Source organism: Lactuca sativa, chromosome 8 (genome assembly GCF_002870075.4).
Source record: "Lactuca sativa cultivar Salinas chromosome 8, Lsat_Salinas_v11, whole genome shotgun sequence".
NCBI lineage: Eukaryota > Viridiplantae > Streptophyta > Magnoliopsida > Asterales > Asteraceae > Lactuca > Lactuca sativa.
The window spans coordinates 220712933-220725242 of NC_056630.2; the positions used below are offsets into that span (position 1 = coordinate 220712933).

General features: G+C 40.0%; 1 long non-coding RNA gene across 1 annotated transcript; it reads left to right on the forward strand.

Moving 5' to 3' along the window:
- The first annotated feature begins 7033 nt into the window (after nucleotides 1-7033).
- On the forward strand, nucleotides 7034-9063 carry LOC128128036 (uncharacterized). Its single transcript, XR_008225592.1, has 3 exons — nucleotides 7034-7301; nucleotides 7907-7987; nucleotides 8876-9063. It is a non-coding gene; the product is annotated as an uncharacterized LOC128128036 (long non-coding RNA).
- Nucleotides 9064-12310: the final 3247 nt, after the last annotated feature.

The window sequence follows — 12310 nt, forward strand, 5'->3', positions numbered from 1 at the left end:
AGGGTTTTAGAAGTTGAAGAATGTCCACCAAGATTCGTTGCTGAAGCTTAGTACCTTAGAATCCTTTTATCAACCTTAAAACACTTACGAAAAACTTATACAAATTTACTAACCCACTTGAAACCCTTTTATGTAGATGGCTGGACTACCGGATAACCCTGATTACTGGTTTCGACTTGAGGATCCTGATGAGCCATTTGGAGTTCCTTTGCATCCACATCCACTACACTTAGCGGGGGATCCGTACTTTCCCCAGGACAGTCTTGAGGAGGAGGATCCCGAAGAGGATCCTGAGGAGGATCCCGATGGGGAGGAGCTCGAGGATGAGGGCATATTTCAGGATGCCCAAGAGACTGATGATGATGGTCCTGCAGAGGATGAGGGAGACCTTTCCGAAGAGGAACCTACTCCCCTTACCCCACCAGACTCACCACCGAGACCCTACTACCAGCCGTACCTTCTGCGCGGCAAGGGCCCTTGTATGATGAGGACCCCAGGAACTAATATATCTCCTATTTACCACTTGGACCCAGCTGCTCAGGTTTCCCGACCCACTAGTGGTCTATTAGGGAAACGGAATCGACCCAGTGAGCCATCTTGGCTCACAGACCTCCTTAGCAGGAGGGATGTTACTGATCTACCACCACGGTTTGAGGTTGGTGAATCTTCACGAGCACCACTCAGGTTTAATCCTGAGGATGATCCGATACCTCGCTTGATGACTCAGACTGATCAGACCGAGGATAGGATTAGATCCTTGGAGCAGTTTGTGAGAGGTCCAGGCTCTACTTCCCTCGACCATCGAGTTGAGACACTCGAGGAAGAGGAGAAGGAGAATTCTGATGCGATCCAGATATTATATCATCTCTCGGGTGCTGATCACGATGCAGTGAATGCCTTGAGTGCTCAGGTTAGAGCACAGAACTATCGGATTCAGATCATGGAGAGCGAGCTTGCTGCGCAGCGAAATCAGTTGGTTATCTCTGCGCAGGAACGATGCTACATCTTGGACCAGTTCTAGGACTTTGTCCTCTATGTGATGACTCGATTTGGGAGGTAGATATCTAGGACAGCTTGTGTCCTAGGATAAGGTTAGGACTTTTGAGGAATAGCTTTTGTATTGCAAGTGTTTATCACTGCCTGGTTTGTAATAGCTCTTTTGAAAAGCTTTTCTATTTCTAACCTTATATGGTTAAAACTTTGTAACCAAAACAAGCAGTTATGATGACAATGTTTCAGTGTTTTGTTAAATGTTTGTATTTATTATGTATTGCTTGCAAAACTCTATATATCAGGAAAAGCTTTCATTTTCTGGTTTCGCAAGAAAAACAAGTTGAACAAATACAAAATACACACACATTATAACTATATGGTTTAAAAAAAAAATTAACTTACTTATCTAACGTATTAGGATAATGCCTCGACGAAAAGAACCACGAGTTCGTCCACCACCGACTCCCCGAACTAACAGGAGAAGTGCTCCAGAGATAACTCAAACAACAGAAGAAACTCTAGACCCTGAAGAAGCCCCAAGTGCTACAAATAACCACCAAAATTTCCAGATGGATCCCACTATGATGCAGAACATGCTTGCACAAGGGATTGCTACGGCCTTGGCGACTTATGAGGCAGCTCGAAACGGGAATACTGGAAATAGCGGAAGTGGTATTCCTGTAGTTGCCCAAAGAAATCCCAAACACTGCTCATACAAAGAATTCATGGGTTGTAAACCCCGATCCTTCTACGGAACTGAAGGAGCTGTTGGCCTATCCCGATGGATAGAAAAGATTGAAGCTGTCTTCCACATCAGCTCTTGCCCGGATGACTGCAGGGTTAAGTACGCTACCTGCACACTGATGGATGCTGCCTTAACTTGGTGGAACAACCATGCCAAGACCGTGGGAATTGCGGAAGCCTATGCCATGGGATGGGAACAGCTAAAACTAATGATGACTAAAGTGTATTGCCCACGGCAGGAGATTCAGGCATTAGAACAAGAACTCTGGAACCTAACCATGCAAGGATCAGGGGTAGCTACTTATACCTCCCGATTCGAAGACCTTGCAACTCTTTGTCCCGGAATGGTACCTTCAGAAGACAAGAAGACTGAGAGATACATTTGGAGATTAGCATCGCCAGTCCAAGGTCTGATTACTGCATCCCGACCCTCAACTTTTGACAGTGCCAAGCAACTGGCTTATGAGTTGACTGAACAATGTATCCGACGAGGCACCATGGCCCCCGCAAAAGAAAAGAACCAAACTGGGAATTCTAAGAGAGGGTTCCAGGGGAAGCCAAAAGGGAATTTCAAACACCATAAGCGAAACCCAGAGCCTGTAACGATGTATGCTGCAATCACAACCACTCCCACTCCAGTAAAGCCCTACGCTGGAACTCTACCTCGCTGCCCTAAGTGCAATTATCATCATGTTGGAGACTGCATGATTTGTAGCAACTGCAAATTCAGCGGTCATACCGTCAAATTTTGCAAAAAGAACCCAAGAAACACAGCCTCGACTACTACCGCAAGAGAAAGTCGAACCTGCTTCGAGTGCAACCAACCGGGACATTTTAGGAAAGATTGTCCTAAGCTGAAGAGACAGGGTGTTCAAGGAAGGGCGTTTGTGATAGGTGCGGGAGACGCACGCCAGGAACCAACTGTGGTTACTGGTACGTTTCCTATCGACAATATTTATGCCTCTGTATTATTTGACACTGGTGTTGATAAGAGTTTTATTTCCCACAAATTTAGAAAAATGATTAATCATAAATCATGCAAACTCAATAATGCTTACATGGTAGAAGTAGCCAATGGTCAAATAGAAAGCACCTTAGAAATACTCACCAACTGCCTTCTCACCCTGAATAATCACGTGTTCCCTGTCGACTTAATGCCCATAACCATTGGAAGTTTCGATGTAATCATCAGAATGGATTGGTTATCAGCCCATCGAGCGGAGATTCTATGTTACGAAAAAGCTGTACGATTACCCTTACCAAACGATGAAGTCCTTGTGATTTATGGAGACAAGGCAGGGAAAAACCTACGAGTCATTACTTGCATGAAGGCAAGGAAGTATTTGCAGAAGAGATGCTACGCTTTCTTGGCCCACGTGGTGGATACGCAAGGCAAGGGTAAGGAAATCAAAGACATACCACAAGTGTGTGACTACCCAGATGTATTTCCAGAAGACCTACCTGGAGTACCTCCTATCAGACAGGTTTAATTTCGAATCGACCTTATCCCGGGTGCAGCACCAGTGGCACGGTCTCCTTATCGCCTGGCTCCATCGGAAATGCAAGAACTATCCAGTCAACTTCAAGAACTTCTCGACAAAGGCTTTATCCGGCCAAGCTTCTCTCCATGGGGAGCCCCGGTATTGTTTGTCAAAAAGAAGGATGGTTCGTTTAGGATGTGCATCGACTATCGAGAGTTGAACAAGCTCACTATCAAAAACCGGTATCCACTCCCGAGGATCGATGACCTGTTCGACCAACTACAAGGATCCTGTTACTACTCAAAGATCGACCTACGATCCGGCTATCATCAACTTAGAGTTCAAGAAGCAGATATCCCAAAGACGGCATTCCGAACTAGATACGGTCACTATGAGTTTCTAGTGATGCCATTTGGACTGACCAACGCACCTGCCGTATTCATGGACCTTATGAATCAGGTGTGTAAACCCTACTTGGACAAATTCGTGATTGTCTTCATCGATGACATATTAATATACTCACAAACCAAGGAAGAACATGGCCAGCACTTGCGTTTAATTCTAGAACTGCTAAGAAAAGAAAATTGTGAGTTCTGGATTAACGAAGTTCATTTCCTCGGTCATGTGGTCAGCAGTAAAGGGATTCATGTCGATCCCGCAAAGATTGAAGCTGTCAAGAATTGGAAAGCACCAACAACACCAACCGAAGTACGCCAGTTCTTAGGGCTTGCAGGCTATTATCGGAGATTTATCGAGAACTTCTCCAAAATAGCCAAGCCCCTCACCGCACTAACCCAGAAAGACAAAAAGTTCGACTGGGGAGACAGTCAAGAGTCTGCCTTCCGAAAATTGAAGCAATTGTTATGTAGTGCACCGATTTTGTCTCTTCCTGAAGGAACAGAAGACTTTGTAGTATACTGTGATGCCTCACGTCAAGGGTTAGGGTGTGTACTGATGCAGAGGAATAAGGTTATTGCATATGCATCCCGACAACTGAAGCCAAACGAGACGAACTACACTACCCATGACTTAGAGTTGGGAGCCGTAGTATTTGCCTTGAAGATTTGGAGACACTATCTTTACGAGACAAAGTGCATTGTATTCACAGACCACAAGAGCCTCCAACACATTTTTGATCAAAAAGAGCTCAATATGAGACAACGGAGATGGGTCGAATTACTAAATGATTATGAATGTGAAATTCGTTATCATCCCGGTAAAGCAAACGTTGTGGCAGATGCCTTAAGCAGGAAGGAACGAGCAAAACCTCTTCGTGTAAAGGCTCTAACCCTAACCATCCACTCGAACCTTACTATTCAAATTCGTGATGCTCAGCTAGAAGCACTTAAACCTGAAAACATCATGGAAGAAAACCTACGAGGCATGGACAAACAGTTCGACCTCAGAGATGATGGAACGCGATACTTCATGAACCGAATTTGGACTCCAAGATTTGGAGAAGTCAGAGATTTGGTTTTAAATGAAGCTCACAAGTCAAGATACTCAATACATCCCGGATCAGACAAGATGTATCTCGATCTCAAGAAGCATTATTGGTGGCCCAATATGAAGGCAGAAATTGCCACTTATGTTGGTAAGTGTTTGACCTGCTCCAAGGTCAAGGCGGAGTACCAGAAACCGTCTGGCCTGCTACAACAACCATCAATTCCAGAATGGAAGTGGGAGCAAATAACAATGGACTTTATAACAAAGTTGCCCAAGACATCAAGCGGTTACGATACCATATGGGTAGTGGTTGACCGTTTGACCAAGTCCGCTCACTTCTTAGCCATCAAGGAAACTGATAAGATGGAAAAACTCACCAGAACTTATCTCAAGGAGATAGTCAGACTACACGGTGTGCCAATATCTATCATCTCGGACCGAGATAGTAGATTCACTTCCAGATTTTGGCAATCACTGCAAAGATCCCTAGGCACAAAACTCGACATGAGTACAACATATCATCCCCAAACGGATGGCCAGAGCGAAAGGACAATACAAACTCTGGAAGATATGCTCCGCGCTTGTGTGATAGACTTTGGTAACGCATGGGATACTCACTTGCCATTAGTTGAGTTCTCTTACAACAACAGCTATCACAGTAGTATAAAGACCGCTCCATTCGAGGCCTTGTATGGGCGCAAATGTCGTTCACCATTATGTTGGGCAGAGGTTGGAGATACCCAACTAGCAGGAAAACATATTAGAGATACACTATTCACTGGACCTGAAATCATTCAGGAGACAATAGAAAAGATTGTTCAGATAAAAGAACGGCTAAAAGCAGCACGTAGTCGGCAAAAGAGTTATGCTGACAACAGACGCAAACCATTGGAATTCAAAGTAGGAGACCGAGTCCTACTAAAAGTTTCCCCATGGAAGGGTGTCATTAGATTCGGAAAAAGAGGAAAGCTAAACCCACGCTACATTGGACCCTTTGAGATCCTAGCAAGAGTTGGTCCGGTAGCTTATAAGCTCAAGCTACCTCAAGAGCTCAACAAGGTTCACGATACCTTCCACGTGTGTAATCTCAAAAAGTGCCTAGCCGATGAAAACTTGGTTGTACCACTCGATGAAATTCGGGTCAACACAAAGCTTCACTTCATAGAGGAACCGGTGGAGATTATGGATCGGGAGATTAAAAGACTCAAACAAAACCGCATTCCTATAGTAAAAGTCCGATGGAACTCTTGTAGAGGGCCGGAGTTTACTTGGGAATGCGAGGACCAAATGAAGCAAAAGTACCCACACTTATTCAATGATGCCCCCTCCACTAGTGAAAGAACTAACTACTAGTGTAAAGTAGCCAAGAATGTAATAATTTCGGGACGAAATTCCCTTAACGGGGAGGTAATGTGACATCCCGGAATTTAGGGCATAGATTTCAAACGACTAAACTACGACAAATCTATTTGTAATTAATTCATTCAGCTTTAACTGCATCTAATGAAATATAAATGAGTTAATTTCAATTATTATATAATATTTGATGATATTTTTATGCCCAAACGTGTAAACTGGTAACCCAATCAAACCGCTCAACTGCAGCGCTGACTAATGCGTCTGAAAATTGAAATTTAACATTAATCATTTTTGAGCAAAATAAACACAAAAATATGATAGTACATGTTCCCCCATTTCCAAAAATATAAAGAACGTCTAAAATGGAGTTTGTATGCAAAAGATACAACCGCTTTAAGAAAAACGGACAGTAAAACACTTTTATTCTTTAATCGCGTAAACAAAAACGTTCCGTTGAGGCACTTACGCTTTGCCGACGGGATTTTTGAGAGCATTTTTGGACTCAGGATATAGTATATTATTTAATTTCACACTCGAAATAATTTTTACGAAAATATTTATGAAAGTCGCGAAAACGGACACCGCCAACCGTTAAGACGCAAAACTTCAAACGCAATTTCCCGGAGATCCGTAACTCCAAAAATTAATCCGTTTGATGTTCTGGAATCCTTGAATTATACTCTATCTAAAAGTCCTTTCGAAAAAAAATATTCGATGCACGAATCCCGAGGCACCCGGTTTTCGCATGTTTTGGACATGAAATGGAGGTATAACTCCATGTGGGGCCCCCATGGTGTGAAGGACTCAAAAAAATCTGATCATCTTCCACCTGGTATAAACCCACGTGGGTTTCCTTCTCCCTCTCTCCCTTCTTCTTGAGTGCAAGCTTTGCCAAAGAAGTACATGCATGGGTGGAAGCATGGCCTAACAAGGCTTGTGAGTGAGCTCATTTGACTATAAAAAGAATGCATGAGCCTCCTTCCTTCCACACAAACAATTGCAAATTTCTCTCCTCTCTATCTCTTCTTCTTCTCACGGGTACAACATTACCACCACACAAACCACCTTATTCCACCACTACTAGCCACCTTCCTTGATCAAGATCACCACCAAACACCCCCTTGATCACCCCCAGCAGCTGCCCTCTCTCCCTTCCGTCGACCAGCTGCCAAACCAAGCTAGGAAACGACAGCAGGAGGCTGCCGGCCATCACCCACCACCACTGTGACGCTGCTGTTGTCACCTCAAGCCACCGCCAGCCACCATCTCCTCCACCCAGTAAGCTATCTTCACCGCCTGTATTATATTTTTTTTTTCTTGCATCGAGTATCAAAATAATAATAATAATAATAATAATAATAATAATAATAAAGAATTGCTACAAACTTTTGTTTCTTTCTTTCGTCATTTAAGTATTGCGACAAGAAGAAGAAGAACTGGAGGGCGTATGCCTCCTGTTATACAAGAATGGTAATTGTTTAAACATCATTTCAAAACAAATAGATATAGTCCCTAAACTTTGAAATTATCCAGCTTTAGTCCCTCACTAATTGAAATTATTCCAAAATAAGTTTTAAATAATAAAAGTTTAATTAAAAATGTTTAAAACTTACTTTAAGATGGAAAAATCATTTCAAAACAAATCAAACTTTAAATACAAAAATTAAATGATAAATGTCTATACGTATATTTTAGAAATTTTAAAGTTGATTTCAAATAAATTAATTTTGGTTATTTAAATACTTGCGGAATTATAATAAATTAAATTTTAAAATTTAATTAAAATAATTATAAATTTTAAATTGGCAAGACTTAGAGAATTATTCAAGAAATTGTTATAATACGTAATCACGTCCAAATATTAATATATATCGAATTTCTAGGAAATCGAACTAATCCCGGAGATCACGACCTCACGGCAATACATTCTGGTCTTCAGAACTACTCGTTTACCACTCGATAAGGTGAGAGTTACGGCCCCTTTTCAATATTTTATTTATTCTTGGGGGAGAATACATGTGGTAAATAGTATTTATTATGCAAATACATATGTCTTATATGATATACATGGTACAATTTTAAAAGTTATAAAGACTTCCATATCTGAATACTAGGCATTACACACTTGTACAATACCATTATGTTAAATACGTCAACCATACTCGACTTTTACAAATACTATACTACGAAATTCATTATGCCCGGTACTTATCTATAATTAAGTTAGGGCTGAGAGTTATTCACAAACTTTTCGTTAATGGTTTTTGAGTGAGACGCTACTATTCATTAGCTGAGTTTAATCACTTAGCCTGCCCCATACTGCTATAATCGTTAATCTTCGGAGCGAGGTACATATATATAGATCTATATGGGGTCGACAACCCCACCTGCGGTTGCTAGCTACAACCATCGACTGATCAATCGAAGCAGGTGATATGTGTCTACGATCGTTACTACAACGTCCAATGAAGCGTCGTAGGGAGGGGTACTTTTCGTCTATAGCTCGATTATAGAACTCACTAAAAACATTAACACGAATCTCTCTCACTTTTTCACTACAACCATAGGTTTGGTTGCCTTCAGAACTGTTTTTTTTAAGTATAGTGGTTACTTATACAATGAATATATTTAAACTTTCATGAAGTTATATCAAACACGTTTTCTTTAAAAGCATAGATTTATTTATAAAATTACTTATTGGCTTTTAAAGACTCATGACAAGCATTGTTTCAACTATTGTTATACAAGAAAAATATACTTTTGGACTTTTGAAAGTATTATTACTGCGGCTAGCAGAAAACCTGTGACTCTCACCAACCTCGTGTTGACTTTTAAAATACATGTATTCTCAGGAAATCAGTGAAATTACGGGCACACTCAGATGATGGAAAACATGGCTCGCAAGTACTTTAATTTTCTACTTTTGAACTGTTATGCCTAACTGTTAAGGCAAACTCGTATTATTATCTTATTACTATCTGTAAGAACTTTGTATGAAAACATAAATATGTAATGAAATGTTGTTTTGTTTATTGTTGTACTTGTGCTGTATATTCAATTTATCTATGATCCATGAACTTAGTCGCACAGCCCGGCATGTTCCGCCGCCTCGGTCGGGGGTGTGACATACAAGTAATCATATTAACATAAGAATGGGTTTAAGATATTACCTTGATTGTTATGTAGCAATAACAATCCAATTCCTCATTGTATTGACTTTAGAAAGCTTAGAGTCACAAATGTCACTCCTTTAATGGTTCACAAACACCATAAGAAAGAGGATGAAGAGGAGAGGTAAAGGAGGCTGCCCAAAAACGTCAACAAACCCTAGAAGGAGTCATGTCCATGTTTTTGAGGCATAAGGGGTCTATATATAGTGAGGCTATTAGGGTTATCAAACAAGGAAACCCTAATTTGGACGCTTAAGCCCTAAGCAACCCATGGACTCCTTTCCTTACAGGCCTTGGACGATTTCCAATGGGTTTCCCCATAGAATTCGTCCACTCCTTTAATATGAGGCAATCCATAGCCCAATTGCAATTATCTTATAATTACAATTCCAGTCCCTTAAGTTTAATTAATCTCTTTTAGTCACAAACTTAATTCTTATTAATTCTTGTCTAATATTAATTAAACAATATGATTTCTCCTTTAATATATTATTCCCATAATATATTAATAAATAATATTTAATCCTTTCTCTCCATAATTCATCCTATCAAGTTGCTTTGGTGAAGGCAACCCAAAAGGACCATGCACCATCGGGTCAAGCACATACCAAAATAGTTATGGACTTAGACACTAATCCAACAACATGTGCCACCAAGTTCAACCATTTTCACCCTAAAAATAGAACCTCTCCCACCCTCATTTTCTTCCCACATTTCTCATTCTTTCTTCTCTCTACTTTCTCTCTAAACCTCCCAAAACTCCCGTAGCGCTAGAAGAAAGCCCAAGAGCGCTCGACGGTTCCGAGACGAAGAGCTTTCGGCTCGGAAGTTCTGCCCCTGCAGAGCCCGGCTTCTAGCCAAACCTCCTCGTAGGTAAGATCCACCTACCCTATTTTAAAGCTTTTATTTAAATATAGTATTGTTATTAAGAACTTATAATAAATATTTGGGCTATTATTATGGGTTATATAAGTGTCGTTATAATATCTTTTTAACCACTCGCGGTACGGGGAATCTGATTTAAAGGGTCGCATAGGGTTTTTGGATTTCAGAAGTGGTATATGCCAAAATGGTCATGCCCCCCCGGTGTTTTATGTCTGGCCCCTGTCTGTACATAGTGAGTGAATAGTATTGTTTAACGCTTATATAATAGTAATAATAGCTAGACTATTAATTAGTCTCAGTGAATATTAGACTAAACTCTAGTAGTAATGATACTATATTTCGTAGAACGAAAATAAATTAATAGAAGCGAAACGTTGTCTCGGTTCGCAATCACCACCTTAACAAGTGAGTGCATGGTTACTTTCATCTTACACATAGATATGAAGTATTTTATATAAATTACGTGCTATCTGTGCATATAACCTGTATACTTGCTATCTATGTTGGATGAACGATTTTATACATGTTTTAAATGATTTAAACTGTATATGTATTTTATATCTACAAATATGTTGGGTAAAACATGGGTAGATGAATGATCAGAGATGAAAGATGATATAAGTGAACATAGGCAACTATAGACTTAGTGCTTAATAAATAACATCAGCAACTATGGACTTAGTGCCTATTAAATAAACGTTGGTAGCTATGGACTTAGTACTTGATAGATAAACGTTGGTAGCTATGGTCTTAGTACCTACTAGATAAACACCGGTAGCTATGGATTTAGTACCCGATGAATGAACTATAGCAGTTACAGACTTAGTGCTTTACGAATGAGCATTGGCAGCTATGGACTTGGTGTCTGTCTTATAAACCCTAGAAGCAAGGGACTTCAGAATGAACGAATGCCAGATAGATGACTCTTAGGGTAGTCCCTTAAGAGTAAGATAATAGGGATGGGTAATTAGGTTGATTGTTTGATGTTTAAACATAATAATTATATTATTGTGGGTTGAAAACCCTATGTACTCACCAGGTTTCCCAACTTGACCCACTCAAGCTTATTTGTATCATAGGTGTCGATACGAAGCTACTTTACACTGAGAGATTTAAAAGAGATGTAGATCACTAGTGTAAATGAATGTAAGTTATGTTTATGCTTATGTTTTTGTATTGACGATGACATCCTAAAGTTTTAAAAGGAATTACATTTCTTCGGAAATGCTTTAATAACGTATTTATCATGTTTTTCTGGGAACAAATTCTGCAACATTTTTATTAAAAGAGGTACTCTGATTTTTATAAAGCATAAACAAAAATCGGTCTTTTCTGGCCACGAAAATGGGGACGTCACAGTTGGTATTAGAGAATTAGTTTAAGCGAACTAGAAGTATGGATTTATTTCTAGACTTAAACTTAGAATGCTAAGCGATGATTGTGAGGAGTGTGTCTAATAAGTTTAGGTAATACACTTGAATAGACACAAGCACTAGCTAAATTAAGGAAGATGCCTAAAATTCTTTTATGTGCTAAATGATTTGTGATGCTTTATGCTATTGTTTGATCGGATCTATGGTTTGTTGCCGACCAGATCAAGAAATTTTATGTGTTCAGATTTCTAAACGTTTAACTACAGTATTAGAATTGACATGTAATTTTTTTTTGGAGTAATTGGATAGATTACACGTCTAAATCTTCATCTATCTATATTCTTGTCTCGATACACCAAATGATTGCTTTGGTGTGCAGAACATCATGGTGAACACTCGTAGTGAACTGACTAAATGGAGGAAATGAGAAGGCATACGATACTGAATGGTACCTATTGGAAGATACCGTAAGAGTGTTATCTTGCCTTTAGAATGCGTCTAATAAATAATACGACTAGTACGGGAGAAGTACACTTTCGAATAGCAGAAAAAAAGATTTTTGGTATAATACATGAAGTTACCCCATCATCTGACATTTCCATCACCAACCAAGTTGAAGCGGAATTGATGATTGAAGATACGCATGGAAGAAGTCCTAGTAGAGTCTAGGGAAAATTATATGATTGTTTGGACACATTTGTATGTGTTAAATTGTTTTTGTGATAATGACTTGGCGAACTGCGAGACAATACTTGGGACGAGTATGAGTAGGTGTGAATGGTAGTAGAGGCCTATACTACCGGAAGCACTGACTCACGCTTGGATCAGGGAAAGTCACAAGGTTACCAAGGCACTAGTA